The following is a 19,945-nucleotide window of genomic DNA, read 5'->3' as shown; positions in this document are numbered from 1 at the left end:
ACGAATATATTATACGATAAAATTCCTAATTATTTTTTACAAATGCAGGTTATAAGTTTATCAGGAAACAGCTTGCAATCCCGTTTTTACTCGGATTTACAATAATTTGAAGAGATTCTTGATAATTTTTCTCGTATGGACGAATAAAAAGCAAAAAATTAAAATACGTATTAATTAATTTCATTTATTAAAATCGTTTGTAATTTTTAAAGAAAGCATTAATGTCACAGATAATCATCGTGAAAAGAGAAAAAAAAAACGTGATAAATACCTCTTGAAAAAATGAAGTAGCTGTGATAGATGGTCTATACGCCCACTCGAGTATGCAGTGCAATGTCTCAGTTGTTCTGAAAATAAATAAAAAAACACAACATAAATTACATTTCTTCGCGCTATTAAGTTGTTTGTTCTTACAAACCAGTTGCTTATATGATGTGATATCTCTCAAGTCATAACAATGGACGAAAATATTCGAATTGTTATTTTACTTCTGTAAACTCGTCGAATTCCGCTTAAAAAAAACAGCACTTGATTTTAACTTAAGGCGATGCCACACGTAGTAATGCAAAATCACGTGGTTTTGGTTTGAAAATTTGGTCGCCTAGAAATGTTTCAGATGCTTTAATTAAATACTGCGAGTAGAATACATCTTGGCCTTTGAAATAATCGAGTATTTTTTAGATACCTCTTTTTATAAGCCCAGAAAAAAATAATGTATAAGGCCTATGAAAACTGCTTTAAAGTTCAAAATCTCCTACTTAGGAACCCATTTTCGGCTATGATTTTATTGTATAATGTGACAAATTAAATTATTAATAAAATGATTTTACAAAAATATAAATATTTATGCCTGAACATCCACAAAATAAAATAAAAGGCACTTTTTGGCCATGTTTTTTTCTTGCATAAATCAAAACAGGCGGATGGTGTTAAGCGTGAATTTAAACCTTATCGCCATCTACGTAAGGGTTGTTATTGATAGCGGCTCAATTTAAAATATTACACGACGTAGTTCATCGCCTTAAATATCTAATAGGTTAAACCAAAACCTCCTAGATCACAAGGCCTGGATCATTCAATGCAGCGTTCCTAACTTGTACGGGATTTTCAAAAAAAATAATATTGTAGTGAATTTAAATTTTTTTTGAGGTTCTCATACAAAGGAGGTTAGGAGGCTGATTTCATTCAGTGTCCCGGCCTTGTGATCTAGGAGGTTTTGATCAAACGCGATTACAGATACAATATTGAATCGATGATTCAATGCAATATTGTATTTGTATGCCTTTTTTGCACAAAATAGGTTTTTAAGGTGTTAGTTCGGGTTATTTTAAAAATTTATACGTATTTACTAACCTTCAAACATAACTATGATTGAGAAAAATGGAACTTTAATACATCTTTTACCGTCTCAAACCAAGTGCAATTATATATTTTTTACGTGTTAAGCGTGCATAGAAATTCACGCAAAGTTTATAATTTCTTTATGTATGTATTTTGTAGAACAGGCGTTTCAACTCACAGTTTTTTTGAAGAATGTTTGATAGTTGGAAATGCTTTTGATTTAGACAGAGTGTGGACAAGTGGTTAGTCAAATAATGTTAATCCTTTATAGTTGTAGCTGAGCAAACAAATGCGTCGGGTTTCCTCCCAGGCGTTGTGGGTAAAATCATCTGCCATTTTTTTTTTGTAATAACCACACAAGAGTTCGTAATTACGAAGCTGTCACTGTCAAAGTGACAGATCCCATACAAAGAAATGATATTCGGCGGCAGTTCCCCAATTAATCAATTTTCCCAAACTTCTGTAGCCAGAGAGACTATGGCATCTCCAATTATCGGGGTATTTCGTGAGGCTCAAGATAACAGGGAAGGGAAAGAAATGTGGAAGAGGAATGGGTGGAAGTACCTAGGTATTCAGATCTGGTCACCAAATACATCTAAAGCCATTTCAAGTAACGTTTCTGAACGGTGGTCTTCACCGGGGCGATGATGAAAGTATCTACGACTCATATATTATTTTTAGGGCGATGCACTACGACGCGTCGTGTAATATTTTAAATCGAGCGGCTATCAACAACACAACACACCTTACGTAGATGGCGATAAGGCTTAAATTCCCGCTTCACACCATCCACCTGTTTTGATTTATGCATGAAAAAAATATGGCCAAAAAGTGCCTTTTATTTTATTTTGTGAATGTTCAGGCATAAATATTTAAAAAAAATTCGATCATTTTATAAATAACTTAATTTTTCACATTATACAATAAAATCATAACCGAAAATGGGTTCATAAGTAGGAGATTTTGAACTTTAAATCAGTTTTCATAGGCATATCCATTATTTTTTTCTGGGCTTATAAAAAGACTTATCTAAAAAATACTCGATTATTTCAAAGGTCAAGATGTATTCTACTCGCAGTATTTAATTAAAGAATCTGAAAATTTTCTAGGCGACCAAATTTTAAAACCAAAAACACCCTTAATGAATAAATCGCCTAATATATAAATGCATCGCCTTAATGAATAAATCGTGAATTTACACAAATTAATCAAATAAAATTTTATTGCGCACGCCTAGATTTGAACCCGCCACTTCAAGATTGGTAGCCAAGGAGTATATACAAACATCTAGTTCAGCATTAAGTTTAGAAGGAATTATTTAGAAATGATCTCGTTTATTTAACACCAATGAAAATATTTATTTGGTAATCTGCTAAGAAACATGTTATTCTGAACGGACGTCTTTCCGTTGATTACTAACTAGCTTACTAGTACAAATTACGAAACGGAAACAAATTTCATTACGTTATGTCCGGTCTTCCGATAACTACAAAACAGAACATCTGTTCGTATCACTAAAATCTCGTGGGATTTTCGACTGTACACACAAAATACATTCTTCTCCCTCATCTCCTTCCCCTCCCCTCTAACATCAGCTTTACAACATACCCTTATCATTGGTGATGCCATGTTCTCACTTGAAACTGTTGGGAGCAGTTAGGACTCTTGCAGTTAAATATATTGATCAAAGTACAGGGTTTTCCAATAAGAGGTGTTACTTTGATATTCAAAGAAACTTTTCCCGTAAAAGATCAATGGTTTCGTTGCTTGTGTGGCACGTAGCGCCGTCTCGTTGAAAGTAAACGTTGTCCAAATCAATACCATCCAATTCCGGCCATAAAAAATCATTAATCATCTCTCGATAGCGCAATCCATTCACCATAACTGTTGCTCCAGCCTCATTTTCGAAAAAGTAAGGTCCAATGACTCCGCCGGACCATGAACCGCACCAAACAGTCACATGTTGAGGATAGAGAGGCTTTTCAAGAATAACTCTTGGGTTTTCCGAGCCCCAGATGCGACAATTTTGCTTGTTGACGAAGCCACCGAGGTGGAAATGGGCCTCATCACTCAAGATGATTTGCATTTGATTCACTCAAGTGAATTTTAATAATTTCAATGCGTTGTTGATGCGTTTATCATTCCATTTTTATTAATGGCGTAGTTTCTACTTGTCAAATGTCAAAAAATGACAGCTTCAAAAGTAACATCTACCGAAATAGCGGGCTATTCAAAATAACACCTCTTATTGGAAAACCCTGTATTAAGAAAAATACATCTAACTTTTGAATGTAAACAGAGATGTGCAAAATGGGTACCCAAAACCATTTGAAATGCAAAATGGAAATGGGTCAAAACTTTTCCATTTGAAAATGCAAAATGCAAAATGGTTTTTAGAAAAGCATTTCAAATGCAAAATGCAAAATACCCATTTTCAAAATGCATTGAAAATGCAAAATGGTTTCTCAGGTCAAATAATTAAAATAATTATACAAGTTTTAAACAATTTTATCATTTAATAATGGACATCAATGTAGAACAAACATATTACATGATAGTAAATCCAAAAACACCACGACTACAGATTATGAAACCACAAAAAATTTGCGCAGGACTAATGTTGCCAACGTAAAAACATAGAAACTGCTATCTAACATTTAATATTACAGCATCATGGCCCCATGTTTAGTATTTTATAATAACGACTTACTTCCCAACCGTTAAACGGTGTTTTTGTTATACTTTGTACAATCACTGTTCAATTTTTATTTAGTTACTATTTTAAATAATTATGTACATTTTTGTATGGCACATGAAAAAAATATATATATACAAAATTAAAACAGATCATTGAAGTCCTCCTCACAAGGAGATCTTGTGCTGAGGGGGACTATATATGTTAGTATACGTTTTCAGCGACTAAGATGATGTTTTTAATATATTAGCTAGTTCTTCTTCCGATATTTCCTTAAACCAAGATTTGATGTCCTTAATGTAGTTATTTTTCGTTTTCCTTTGTTTGATGTTGAGAGGGAGTTTATTATATAATTTTACTGCTAAAAATTCAGAGTTTCTTTGTCCAAAGGTAGAATTACATTTAGGAATATTTAGCATGTCTGTTTGCTTGGCTCTGGTTTTATGATCGTGAGAGGGGTTTGCCTCTGGTTTATTTTTTAAGTGATGAACTAGAATATTTTTACCATAGATTTTTTGTAACCTTGGAACATCAAACAGATTAAAAATATCAGTAGTTGCGTCCTTACGGGGAGCTTTAATATGGTCTTTATGATCCAATTTTGAGTTTTCTTTAGTTGTTTAATATGGTTTGATGATGCTGAGCCCCATCCTATTATTCCATATTCCAGTAGAGAGTGGCATAGAGCATAATATACTCTCTTTAGATCTGTAGTTGAATCCGTATTTTTTGTAATGGTATCACTCAATTGCCAGGGCTCCTACCAGGGAGCAACTTGACAAATGTAAATTTATCTCTCATAGCGAGGTTGAGGACCGACTAATATTTGGGGCTTATGAAAAAAAAATGAGTGGAGATAGTAGGAAGAATGTTGCAAAAAAGCATTTAAAATGGAAAATGTATTGAGAAAAGCATTTAAAATGCAAAATGCAAAATGGTTTTTAGAAAAGCATTTAAAATGCAAAATGGAAAATACCTATTTTGCATTTTGCATTTCCATTTGAAATGGATTTATTTGAAATAAAGCACATCTCTGAATGTAAATAATGTATATAATAGCATTATTTACTTAGTATTGACTGTTTCATATTTGCGTGCAGTATCTATTGACATAATTAACTCTATACGTGCAAACCAGTCCGCAAACATGGTTTAATGATATCCGCAACCACCGTCGTGTAGCTCACATCATCTCATCTCATCTATTCAACATTCCCGTAATGTCGCTAATTCGTTGTTATGTGTGCTACCAGTTACCTAGTCGTAAAAAAATTATCAACCATCACTTTTCCCAGTACCGCCATCTTGTGAAATGCTAAAATCGACAAGATGGCTGACTTTCAAACAGCTGATATTTGACGTTTTGTGTTTTTAGTTTTATCCCGGTAATTAATAAAAATCATAAAACTTCTAGAACAGTCAGTTTCGCCAGTAATTAACAATATGGCTGACTTTTTAACAGCCACCGAGGTGGAAATGCAATATGCATAATCACTCTAATGATTTTTCGATGGAATTCTAATAATTTTATTAATAAGAGTGAATTTTAATAATTTCAATGCGTTGTTGAAGCGTGTATCGTTTCATTTTTATTAATGGCGTAGTTTCTACTTGTCAAATGTCAAAAAATGACAGCTTCAAAAGTAACATCTACTGAAATAGCGGGCTATTCAAAATAACACCTCTTATTAGAAAACCCTGTATTTTGCATTTTCGACTACTGGGAATGTATGTAATTTGCTTGCATTATTCTATATTAGCTGCACCCCGTTGTGGCTCACTCTGTTTGAGCAGATAGAAAAACAATAGGGCGTTTTACTTTTACGTCCAACGACCAAAAAAAGCACGTTTGTCCAATAGATGGCGACGTTTTTTAAAAGAGCATGTTTTTACCTATCACAGGTAACATCTATCTAATATAGGTATATAAAAACACACGCGAATTCGAATGTAACGTTGTGTCAAAATTTCAAAGCAATCAGTGGAGAACTTTAGGAGACATAAGATTTTGTTTATATAGAAGATTAAAGATTATGTTTAAATATTATTTTCATATTAACATTTAAGAGGAAGCTACAAGCCAAAAATGTGTATATTCTTGGTAAACCTTATATTGTAGGTAATAGGCATTAAAATCGCTTGACAAAAAGAGTCTAGAAACGTTCGATTTCAAGCAATAAAAAATGGTTTTTATTTATTTTGTAAATAATTTTATAAGAAAGCAAAAAAGTTAATCAAGTGAAACTGTCACAGATAATCTTAGCTATAATACTGTATTTTTAAAAAGTTGTTTCCTTTACGCGTTCATACATTTCTATTGAAAAAATATTTATTTTATTGGTTTACATTTATATTTTTTTACGAGTAATTTATATTTTTATTTGTATTCTACTCAAGCTAAACGATAGGAAAACCTTCAATTTATCTAAAGCACACTTTTTGGTATTCATAATGTACACCAATTCGTTATAAAGATTAATGAAAATAGTGATTTAGCATTAAGCTTCGCTTTAAGTAAATATATATTTGCACCATGGCAAAATGCTAAACAAAAATGTATGATTTAACCTTCATTTACCAGGCATAAAATTAATTAACAACGATACTTGTTATGACATAATTAGGTATTTAGCCATAAAATGCGTGAATTGCAGAAGCATTACCTAATTAGTTTTATAATGAATAATAATCCATACTATGATATAAAATACACTAGGACTCCTAATAAGCAAATTAGGTGACACATAATCATTCAAATTGATAAACCAGCGAATCAAGGATAGGAAAACAAAGTTTCTCCCTTTTCGTGATTTGTTAATAAATGAATCTGACAGTATACAGACAACTCGCGTTGTGAAAATCACTATTTATTGGTTTAAATAAATGAAATCGATAACTACAGATCCCAAATCGAATAAACAAAAGTTCGGGATTGTTTACAAAATTGAATATTTTTTAAAACTATTTAGACACTTGTGACACAAATGTGTTATAATTTACCCACCTCACTCATTGTTAGCATCGCTACAATGAGTGAGGTGGCGGTACGGAAAAAAACGAACTACCCCAGGCGGTTCGGAAAAAAATGAACATTCAAATTGCAAACCGTTGCCTTACTAGCTTAACGAGCTTTACTTTTCTGCGCAGGGTCTCGTTATTTAAATGTGAGCTATTCGGCGGTCAATTTACGACTTATGTCGTAGTTTATTCAAAGTACTCTCGAAAATACCAAAATATGGTCACGTGCTTTTAAGTTTTTCTTTTACATATTCAATTATATTATTATTCAACTTATAAAAAAATACAGTTAATTTATAAACAAGTTCTCTTGTGTAATTATTTTTATTACCATGCGTGACAGCTGTTTCGCCTTCTGAAGGCATTATCAAACTGTGGTGAGGCCCCTTTAGAGACAATCTATTTATCCTTGTAGTTAGTTACCTACGACGTCTAAGATTAAATAGTAGATTTAAACACAAATAAATTTTTCTTTCGATTTTCATTTCTAATTTATGTTCGCTAAATAATATCATCTTTACATTTCCCAGTTACTTAGGACAGCCTACGAAATTAAATTCATTTTAAAGCATTTTGGGAGTATAATAGAGTATATTTTTAATGTCTGCATGTGGCACAAGCTGCTCCCAATCGTCTGGAACCTGTGGAACTATGTTGTGTTTTAAAGGTAGTGGAGAGCGAAAAGAAATGGGTTCTGGAAGGTTGGGAAGTTCAACTTGAACACGACTAAAGCCACTTCAAGCAATGTTTCGATTCCAAACGGTGGTTTTACTAGTTAAATTGGAATTAAAAAGTTTATAGCGACAGAAAAGGATATTTTTGTCAGGGTTCAGATATTTTGCGATTTATAGCTAAGATCTTAGATTGAGTCTGAGATTTCGTATTATTTTATACAAGAATTGGTTCGCTAAGCAATATAGCAATAAAGCCAGTGCTTGGATACGTGCCCGCTCTCTGTACGTCATGCTCTGTGAATGAGATTAATTTGTAGTTCATGTCTGTAATCATAGATGTCACTTCGTGTGCTCGATTATATTGGGAATAATACAGGGTTTTCCAATAAGAGGTGTTATTTTGAAGAGCTCGTTATTTCGGTAGATATTACTTTTGAAGCTGTCATTTTTTGACATTTGACAAGTAGAAACTACGCCAGTTGAACGATACATGCTTCAACAACGCATTGAAATTATTAAAATTCACTTGAGTGAATCAAATGCAAATCATCTTGAGTGATGAGGCCCATTTCCGCCTCGGTGTCTTCGTCAACAAGCAAAATTGTCGCATCTGGGGCTCGGAAAACCCAAGAGTTTAGAGACCTTACTTTTTCGAAAATGAGGCTGGAGCAACAGTTACGGTGAATGGATTGCGCTATCGAGAGATGATTAATGACTTTTTATGGCCGGAATTGGATGGTATTGATCTGGACAACGTTTACTTTCAACAAGACGGCGCTATGTGCCACACAAGCAACGAAACCATTGATCTTTTACGATTGAATATCAAAATAACACCTCTTATTGGAAAACCCTGTATTATGAAATTACAGTAAATTGTTTTAGAGAGAGAGTATATCCTATGAACCCAAGTTTAGCATCAGTGAAATTGAAGCTTATATACATCTGGATTCCAAAAGCCTGCGAATTCTATATATAGAGCTAGTAGGTAGCATTTTTATCAACACTGAATCTGTAAATAAACCAGGAATGGATGACCAACGAATTTAGAAGACACATCTGGGCTGAATCACAGCTTATTAATTGACTGGAAACTTTCCTTGATTAGACGAATATATAAATTATCTAATTAAATAGGTAGGTAGGTACTGATTGTTACAAGATCGATTGCTAACTCTAATACACAAACGAAACGTAGATATGCTGAGTCTGTTTTACAGATATGAAAATGAAGCTGATTCGAAAGAACTAACAACTACAGAACTTTCAACTCTGACGACATGATTTTTTTTCTGTGATCAAAGTGATGTAAATAATTACTAATAAGTTTTCCAACCTCCACTTCCAGTTTTACCTTGCTCCCCTCCACCCCCAGGATCAAACCCCCGATTGAATAAGACTAATATAACTTCTGCAATGTCATCCGATTTTTTTGAAATATACCACGTGATTGCCCCAAAAGTTGAAGGATGCATTTTTCAAAAAGCAAAAGCGAAATTAAAATAGAAGTATTCAAATATAAGGCAAGATGCCAATTTGTTTTACAATAAGAGATTAAGGGGGTGAAAGATTACGCTATAAGTCCAAAGCGTTTTGAAAATTATGCCACCCCCCTGGGTTAGAACAATTTAGGGAGCGCCGTAATTACACGGCTGTTATCTGTCAAAGTGACAGATCCCATACAAAATAATGATATTCGGCGGCAGTTCCACAATTGATCTGACCCCCTCTACTTACTAAGATTATAGCGTAGTGTGTCACCCCAACATATAATACGTATATGCCACGACCACATAGCGTAATGTGTCTAAGGCTTAAAGGATAAGTATCGACCAGAAATTAATATTGAAACTAACTGAAGTAAAGTTGGTAACTAGGTACTAGTTTCTTTAATCCTTATTTCACTAGAATGTTGAGAAATCTCACTATATTTGCTCTACCGACAAATAAACTTTTTGGATATTATATTTAATTGGTAAGCTTGAATTTCAGTTTAGGTCTTTTTTAGAAAGCAAATTGATGTAATTAATTATTTTTTTAACGTCAACACGGAGCCATGCAATATGAATAAAGTACACTCGGAAAAAAATGAGTATTGCTGATTTATTAAAATCCAAAAACCAAACTTTTAGTACATTCCTTATAAATCGGAACACATGTTGTCACATAAATATTTTGTGACAAGTTTAGTTCTTGCTTAATTGGGGTTATTTTGTCTATGGTGTTTTTTTTCGAACTCTGGCAATATTTTGAAGGAAGGAAGGACAGTTTTGTTGATGGTCACTTCCTCCCCGGTCAGCTAGGCCTGCTGATCGGTGGATCCAGTCACTCTCTTTTAAAGGGGCTTCAATCTGAGTTAATCATGTGAATAGGAGTTATTATTTCTTTTAAAAAAGGCGCGGGGTGTTTATCCATTCACGAACAGTTCGTGTTTGTTATTATTTTAGTGGGGGAATATGGAATCCCGCTTTGATTGAGTGTTGGCCGGTGGTCATGTCGGAGTGCTCGTGTTTCGGACTTGAAACCGAGATTGGTTTGGTCCTAGCTGTGGCTGGTTGTTCTTGGCGGAGTGTCCCCGTGTCGCAAGAGAACGGATTGCTGTCTTGGCTCCGTTGAAGAGTCTGGTCGACTACCACGTGCTGCAGGCCTGATGCCCCTGCAGGCGTCCATTGAAGGAGCTGCGTTCTCCCGCTGCCACTAAGGATACGGATTGCTGTCTTGGCTCCGTTGAAGAGTCTGGTCGACTACCACGTGCTGCAGGCCTGATGCCCCTGCAGGCGTCCATTGAAGGAGTTGCGTCCTCCTGCTTCCACCAAGGGAAGGATGTCCTGGCTTTCGACTCGGGTCCGTTCCCCGCTGCCGAGAGCAAGTCTTCGTTCGCCATCCGTTGTCGTTCTTTCGTTTCACGTTAAGTTAGTTTAGTTTGATTCAGGAGTCCATCGGGTATGTGCCTATATTTATTTCTATGGTTACATGTTTATCATCTGTACTCTTTTGTTGTAACTTTTGATGTTTCAATATATTTTCCATTAAGAACTCATTCTTATTATTTATGATCACCCAACCTACTTGACAGGAAATTAATCCCACAATCATGAGATGGACATCTCTGCTCTACCGTTTTTGTAAACATTGGAATGTTACAACAATATACATTGCATTTGGCGACCCAGCCTTTTCCTTACATTACAATGTTCATGCAGCTGCATCAAACCTGATAATATATAATCACGAAATTCGAAAATATGACAATTTTTATGCGAATATCACTACAATACATTCCTTTTTTACTGTAAAAAGTAGCTTAACAGGAAACCTATCGATTCGTTCGTTGGCCTGCAGTCCCGTTTTTAATCGGATTATGAATAATTTGAAGAGATTGAAGACTAAGTTTTCTCCGTATAGCTTTTTTGTACATCGAAGACCGATCTAGCGTTTTCTATATCTCAGTGTCTGTAAATTGAATGGAAACACCTGTTCAAAATGAATAATTCATTAGATTGCAGCTATGCTTCACTAACTACAAACATTATTAACGCCAAATTTTAAAACATCATTAAAATGTTTATTCAATGTTGTAATTAAAACTATTTTGATTGAAATACTAAAGTTTAAATGACTTTTAAGATTGAATTCACCTAACCACAAAATAATTTTTTTGAAGTTTTCACTATTTATCCCATTCTTGATACCTACGAACATCTCATTTAGCTTAAGGGTAACAGTTGCGCGGCCTTTTTCATAAAAACCCAATCAAACTGAATATAATTATTATATAAAGGGTGTAGCAAAAGTCTAGTACGGACATGTGTTATTTAATTATGTGTGTGTTCAAATTATAAAATATGGGCAATCAGAGAAATAGATTTTTCACGACTTTAGAGAAAGTTTAGCAATTATTTGTGAGTTAATTGTAACACATATTTGCCATATATTTACTTAAAAAATAATTGTTTAGTTTGGTCAAATATTTGGCCTCAAATCAAAATTGAAGTTTTGAATGAAGGAGGCCGCGCAGCCTGTCCCCTTAAATTCACAGCACACGAGTGCCAATGTGTGAATGTTATAGCGCTAACATTGTAAATTAATATTCCTAACGAATTTATTCCAGACGCATAAATTAGTTTAAGGATATCATATTTTTAAATAAATATTGCGCAAGTATTGGAGTTAACATTTTAAATAATTAATATTAATTATAATAATAGTTTTATTATATTAAGAGAAGAAAAGAAAATACCCTCAAAGTAGAACCAACAATTAAACTGCCGCAAATAACTCATCAATTTGCTAACATACAAAACAAACAGATAATTATATTGATTCGTGAGAATAATTGGTTGATTTCAAAAGTTCTCTTTATCTCTCGACACATTTTCTTCCCTTTTAAATGCATCTATTTGAATTTTAGTATTGTTTTTATGAACGAATCAATGCAAATCTTGGAAGCGAAAATTAACCCACTTCCTGACATCCGATCAAGCTAAAAATCGGCAGATAGACTCGTTGTCAATGACAGTGCATTATATATAATTGATGGCAAACACGTATAGACACGTATATATGGAATTGGATGATATTACAGCAATATCGGTTATACCCCATCGACTGTCATCTGTTGTCAACTCCAGTTCCTGGTTGAGAAGGTTCAATCCTCAATCAAAAAAATATTAATTAATGTTTTTTAAGTTTTAAAAGCCATTTTAAAACAGATGTTTTAAGTAAAAAACGCTTGTTTTTTACTGGTGGATTGAGTCATACATTCATTACATAAGATTAAGAACCGTTCTCATCCCAAGCAAAATTGCTAAGATATTACATGGACGTGCGTACATATAGGTTATGGATAATTTGTTATACCTTATCACTTAATAATGTACTGATTAGATATATTGATTGATATACTTTTAAGATAAACAAATAATTTTTCTGGAATGACACAATTTGATTTTTTGTACTGCACCAAATTTCAGGGTACGATAATTTACAGTATCTCCTTAACTTTTTTTATATGAATGCCGCACAAGAGTCCCAACTGCTCCCAACCGTCTGGAGCCTGTGAGACTATGGCATCCCCAATTGGGGTATGTTGTGAGGCTGTACGTTGTAAAGAGGGAACGAGGAAGGTAAGGGAGTAACTGGCTATTCTAATCTGATCACAAAATACGGCTAAAGCCATTTCAAGCAACGTTTAAATTATGAATGGTGGACTTGCACCAGGGCAATACTGAGAGTATCTACCACTCTGGAACGTGCCGCAAATATAGTATAAATTATTTTAAGGCGATGCACTACGTATTAATGCAAAATCATGTGTTTTAGGTTTAAAAATTTGGTCGCCTAGAAATTTTTCAGATGCTTTAATTAAATACTGCGAGTAGAATACATCTTGGCCATTGAAATGATCGAGTATTTTTTAGATAAGTCTTTTTATAAGCCCAGAAAAAAATAATGTATAAGGCCTATGAAAATGCTTTAAAGTTCAAAATCTCCTACTTACGAACCCATTTTCGATTATGATTTTATTGTATAATTTGACAAATTAAGTTATTTTTAAAATGATCGGAAAAAAATTAAATATTTATGCCTGAACATCCACAAAATAAAATAAAAGGCACTTTTTGGCCATATTTTTTTCTTGCATAAATCATAACAGGCAGATGGTGTTAAGCGGGAATTTAAACCTTATCTCAATCTACGTAATGGGTATTATTGATAGCGGCTCGATTTAAAATATTAGACGACGTAGTGCATCGCCTTAAATTAATAAATTGTGAAATAAAACATACTAATCAAATTAAATTTACTTGCGCACGCCGGGATACGAACCCGCCACCTTCGGCTTGCTAGTCGAGAGTTTTACCTCTCGGCCAAGGAAGCCGTCAAACTGTGTGATAATCATACACTTAAAAAAAACGTACAAACATTTTCATTATTTGTAACAACAAAATTAACTTCATAATTATATGTTATAAACGACGTGATAAATAAGTACAATCTGGCGTAAATGATTTTCTATTAATAACGGAAAGTATAAAACAAAGCAGTTGTGTCATTTTAATTATAATGTCACATTAAAAAGCGTGTTATTTTAATTTATTTCTATTGTTACAACTCGCCCTATAAATAATGTATAATACATGGTTTTCCAATAAGAGGTGTTATTTTGAATAGCCCGCTATTTCGGTAGATGTTACTTTTGAAGCTGTCATTTTTTGACATTTGATAAGTAGAAACTACGCCATTAATAAAAATGGAACGATACACGCTTCATCAACGCATTGAAATTATTAAAATTCACTTGAGTGAATCAAATGCAAATCAACTTGAGTGATGGGGCCCATTTCCACCTCGGTGGTTTCGTCAACAAGCAAAATTGTCGCATCTGAGGCTCGGAAAACCCAAGAGTTATTGTTAAAAAGCCTCTCTATTTTCAACGTGTGACTGTTTGGTGCGGTTTATGGTCCGGCGGAGTCATTGGACCTTACTTTTTCAAAAATGAGGCTGGAGCAACAGTTACGGTGAATGGATTGCGCTGTCGAGAGATGATTAATTATTTTTTATGGCCGGAATTGAATGGTATTGATCTGGACAACGTTTACTTTCAACAAGACGGCGCTACGTGCCACACAAGCAACGAAATCATTGATCTTTTACGGTTGAATATCAAAATAACACCTCTTATTAGAAAACCCGGTATGTATAACATTTAACGTTTTCAAATGTTGTCCTATACAAAAAATATTTCAAATACACTTTGATGAACGGGAAAGGTCAATATTTGATCTCAGATGCAGTAATTTCTGGTTATCACAAGTAATTAATTAATATTACGACTAACACTTTCTTCACTGACATCATCTTAAATATAACACTTTCTCAACATAGGTGCGTTTAAAATATATACATTCGTAAGGAATCATAAGGCTCGGACTCCAAACAAACAATATATGTGGATAGGTATGTTTTTATTTATATATTTAAATTGTGATTTATTTTTGGGGTATTATGCCGTTTTGCGCTACCTCAACACATCTGCCCTGATGATAGACACTGTATTGCTGTCCAAAACGATGGGGTAAAAAATGTGGTAGTGGCATAATACACCAAAAATAAATCACAATTATTCTTTTAGCCGTGAAGATCTCAATTCTTAGCCTTAACCAAGGCGGATATGTTGTTTTTTTTATTTATGACAAACGGACAACCAATGCATGTGGGTTTTAATTTATTTAATGTATATATTTTTATTTATAAAATAATACTAATAATATATCCTTTTAGGAATAAAATGTAAAAAAATAAGAAAGTTTGTTTACCTCTGATATTGATGTTCATATTTGATTTAAAATGTTTAAATTTAAAATATTTAAAGATACATTTATTATGCCAAATAATGTTAATTTTTACATGATATATGTTTCTAAAATTATTGGCACACACAACGATGTGAGCTTACTTAAGATTAATAAAAAATATAGGTCTGTTTTTATTTATAAATTCAAACAAACAAACTATACAGATATGATGCTTTATTTATAGATTTAAACAAACCAATATACGCAAGTATGTTTTTAATTATTTATTTTAATAAATAACGTACGCAAATATGTTTTTTTTCATTTATATAATAAATAAAACATTTATTTACAAATAACTTTTATTTATAAAAGACTCTTTAAAAACAGGATTGGAAAATAGTGTAGGCATATTTCTATGTTTATCACAATCTCTGTTTCTGTTAACGTAGTAATAAAAATTACAGATGACTATTGGATGTCGGATGACGTATTTATTATATCTGTAATTGTATTTCAAATTGAATTCATTTTGAACAAATCCTACAAGACATAGAACAAAGTAATATTAACAATAATACATTTTGAAACGGATTTCACGGCTTTGAATATTCGAAACATGAGCCATAAATACTTCATCATATTATCTAATGAATAATGACACAGTCAAACATAAAACACGTTCTAAATCTATTGAAATGTATTCGTTTGAGAAGAGACAAAAGAAATACGCACTTGTCGCAAAAACCCGTTCTCGTTATTCTTCTAACGAAAACGTATTACTTACTCATAAACAAGTAGATACATTTTAGCTACAGTAGGTACAGTGGAAAACGCTGAAACAACACCGTAGCGTGCCATGACCGGACCTTCAACGAAATCCACGGCTAGAATATTTTGCAGGAATATACCGAATGCAAATATTTGGATCCTACTCGGCTACTCAGTACCTACATATATGTTCGTTCTTTGATTACTATAAAGGAGTCTGCCCACATAACCGGAGCATACCATGACCGTGCTATGAAAGTATCAGGCACTAAAAGAAACACGACACGCACTTCTATGCCCACTGCAACGGATCGACAGCATTCTATGCCCGTGTGTACAAAATGGGGCAAAAGTAATGTCTTAATAAGAATGTGTCATTGTTCTTTGACATTTACTTTGTAGAAAGATAGAAAATTAGTTGACAACGAGCAATGGAGCGATACACACCTGAAGAACGCACCATTATTGTTACTGATTAGTTGACCAATTTCCGGTCTGTTGTTTTAACGCAGATGGGTCAAAATTAATGTCATAATATGAATTTGCTGCTATTTTGTTGTAAATAAAAAATAATTGGGTTCTGTTTTCACGGCAAGTTTATTTGAAGGTTTGCACGAGACGCTCAGTGATCGCGCACTGGTACAGGACGTCGACAAAATTAACGCTGCGTTAAAACAACTGACCGGAAATTGGTCAAATAAGCAGTAACAATAATTCAATAGTTCATCAGGTGTGTATCGCTCCATCGCTTTATTGTCAACTAATTCTCTATCTGCCTACAATATAAATGTCAAATCACAATGACACATTCTTATTAAAACATTACTTTTGCCCCATTTTGTACATACGGGCATAGAATGCTGTCGATCCGTTGCAGTGGGCATAGAAGTGCTTTTTTTCGTGCCTGATACGTTCATAGCACGGTCATGGTATGCTCCGGTAATGTGGGCAGACTTCTTTATAGTAATCTAAGAACGAATATATAGGTACGTACCGAGTAGCCGCGTAGGATCCAAATATTTGCATTCCGTTTAACACTCAATGGCTCAAATTCTATTTTCAAGGCCTAAAATACATAATAAGCGCCCAGTTTCAACACGTTTTATTAATTTGTATGTATTACCAATGTAAAAAAACAAACATGTTGCGTTTTGCCTAATTTCTATTTGAATTTTGTTTCCGTGATTGATTGAATGCAAATCTTGGAAGTAAAAATTAACCTACTTCCCGACATCCGATCGAGCCGAAACTCGACCGGCCGACTCGTTGTCGATGAGAATGTCCGTGATACAAATTGAAAATATAATACATATTCTGTTAATTTTTAAGAACAAAGTGAATTTATTGAGGAAAACTTTCATTAATTTCTCAGTCAAGTAAATTGAACCGTATTGTAAACTGTTGATTTAACTACAATATAATAACTTATTTATATAGTATTTATTCAATGAATACCGCACAAGAGTCCCAACTGCTCCCAACCGTCTATAACCAGTGAGACCAAGGCATTTCCAATTGGGGAATGTTGTGAATCTGAAGGTAGTGGAGAGGGGAAGGAGATGGCGAAGAGGAAGGTGGGTAACTATCTGTTTATTTAGATCTGGTCACCAAACACGTCTAAAGCCATTTCAAGCAACGTTTCAATTCTGAATGGTGGTCTTACACCAGAGCGATACTGAGAGTATCTTCCACACCGGAACTACTATGTTTATTTTAAAAAATCATACAAATTAAATTTACTTGCGCACGCCGGGATATGAATCCGCGACTTTCAGATTGCTTGTTGAGAGCTTTACCCTTCGACCACGGAAGCCGTCAAGTAGGTACATTTAAAAAAATATGTTGTCAAGAATTCTTTAAAATTTTCCCATAAATTGGGTTAGGTTGAGTAGGACTGGCTGAACATATTTCTTAATTTGTTTATATTGTAGAAAAAAATATGTTTGTGGTTATGATTAATATTGTTACTAAATAAAATAAAAATTTTAAAAGCACCTCTACTAGGAAAAGTTTTTTTAATCAGGCGAAATTTTCTCCGTCATAATATTTTTGTTAAATGTTCATTATCAATGTTTATATGACCCGAAAAAGATAAAAACAATTTCAATATATGCAATTAATATCAGAAGTGAATTAATGAAAATATACCACGGTTCGTAAACACAATTGAGAATCTACTCTAAAAACTTGAATAATTCATCAAATTTCAACGTTCATTTCGTGGTTCTGTGAAAGTCCTATTCAAGTTCTGTTATTATTGTTATGTGTTACAGAACTGAAATAATAACAAAACTTGAAAAGATCTTTCACAGAACTTGAAATATAACTTTGTAATTTGAAGAATTGAAAGAAAAATGTTTAAACACGTCCTTAATCTTCTGTTTGCTTTTTTCTTTCAAGTTTAAAATTAATGTACCAAAAAATATCATGAAAATTGGTCGTAAGTATTTACGAAACATATCTTTTTAAGAAACTTATCTTTAACCTTATCCCTGAAAACCTAAAAACCGTGAGACAACCCCATTCCTTTAAAAAACAATCCTTACACACGGAATACATTACAACTACAATACCCATTCATTCTACACTCTATCAATTTAATCACATTTCAGACAAAACATAATATATCCTTATTCCCTAACTTAGCGGTATAGTATGTACATAATTAATTAGTGAGATCTATTTACTAATAATTTCTCAAATTTTTCATCTTCTCCATCCTCTTCTTGCAACCCAAACTAAAAGAATTTCTTCCGGAAGGTTTATGTATATAATAAATGCATATTATATTTATAGAAAGTAGAGAAAAATCGATGTTTTGTAATCAAGTCGTAAAAAGATTATTTTCGGGCACTTAAATTGCTAACACTGGCTAAACCTTATGAGACACAATGTATACACCACTATTTAAACAAAAAATATATATTTCTATTTAATCAAAAAGAGTATTTCATTTTCATACTAGCTGTCCCCGCCACGCTTTGCTGTGACTCATTCTGTCTGTGCAGATAGAGAAACAATAGCGCGTTTTGCTATTACATCCAACAGATGGCGCTGTTTAAATAAAATATGTTTTTTACCTGTCACAGTTGACATCTATAATATAGGTATATAAAAACACACACATATTCAAATGCAAAGTTGTGTCAAAATTTGAAAGCAATCTGTGAAGAACTTTAAGATTTTAAACAAATGAACATTTACATTTATATAAATAAATAAGAATAATGTATAAATATATATATAATATAATGAACACTTTTTTATGAATAAACTGTGTTTTTTTTAATAAGTTCGAAATTCGAAAAAAATGCATATTTTAAAGATAAAACTTTACAAATTTTAGAATCATTTATATAAATAAATAATAAAGAACACTTTTTTATAAACAAACTGTGTGTTTTTTAATAAGTTCAAAATTCGAAAAAAATGCATATTTTTAAGATAAAAACTTTACAAAATTTTAGAATCTTTTAAAAAAAATATCGAGTAGTTCTGCCAAGGAGTACTTTTAATAATCTTGGCAAAGAATTGTGTTGTAGAAAAAATTGAAATAAAACAATTTTCTAACTGGATTTGTCACCATCATTTTAAATATGTGTTATTTTTCTGACATACCTGTTAATAATATGAAGATACAATAATCTGATGTTCACTAGTTAACTATTGCAACCAACAACTTAACAACGTTACTGATTCAGCTCGAGCGAACGCGCTTGGTCGAGAACCGCGAATTGACTGAATTCGGCGGGAATTGTCTGTTACTTTTATACTAGAGGGGGCGGCTCCTACTATCCCACTCGATTTGAATTCGGAATCATGGAATAATCGCTCCATTTTCAAATTTGAATAGTATTTTGATGTATCACTATTAAACTGAATCCAACGCAGTCAACTAGGAAGGCGTACTGGGTGTTTATAAACGTTTGTAACTTCCGGTTAGTTCGTCTTGATGTAACTTGTCTGCTGGATTTTTTTAATGTGAATTCCGCACAAAAGTCCCAACTGCACTTAAGAGGAAGCTACAAGCCAAAAATGTGTATATTCTTGGTATACCTTATATTGTAGGTAATAGGCATTAAAATCGCTTGACAAACGGAGTCTAGAAACGTTCGTTTTCAAGCACAAAACTGGTTTTTATTTAATTT

The 19,945-nt window shown here is 33.2% G+C and overlaps 1 protein-coding gene across 1 annotated transcript in view; it reads right to left on the bottom strand.

Annotated features, from left to right (window-relative positions):
• Prip (aquaporin prip) overlaps positions 1-19,537 on the bottom strand; it is a 145,237-nt gene extending 125,700 nt beyond the window's left edge. The window contains exons 1-2 of the mRNA XM_089643450.1: positions 19,416-19,537; positions 272-347 (exon numbers count right to left, since the gene is read on the bottom strand). The gene's annotated coding sequence lies outside the window, so the exon portion shown is untranslated. The remainder of the gene's footprint in view (positions 1-271; positions 348-19,415) is intronic.
• Positions 19,538-19,945: the final 408 nt, after the last annotated feature.

This window comes from Hesperophylax consimilis, chromosome 19 (genome assembly GCF_061612785.1).
Source record: "Hesperophylax consimilis isolate HC1 chromosome 19, BYU_Hcon_1.0, whole genome shotgun sequence".
NCBI lineage: Eukaryota > Metazoa > Arthropoda > Insecta > Trichoptera > Limnephilidae > Hesperophylax > Hesperophylax consimilis.
Note: the sequence above shows the minus strand (reverse complement) of the source record. Positions and strands in the feature narration are given on the sequence as shown.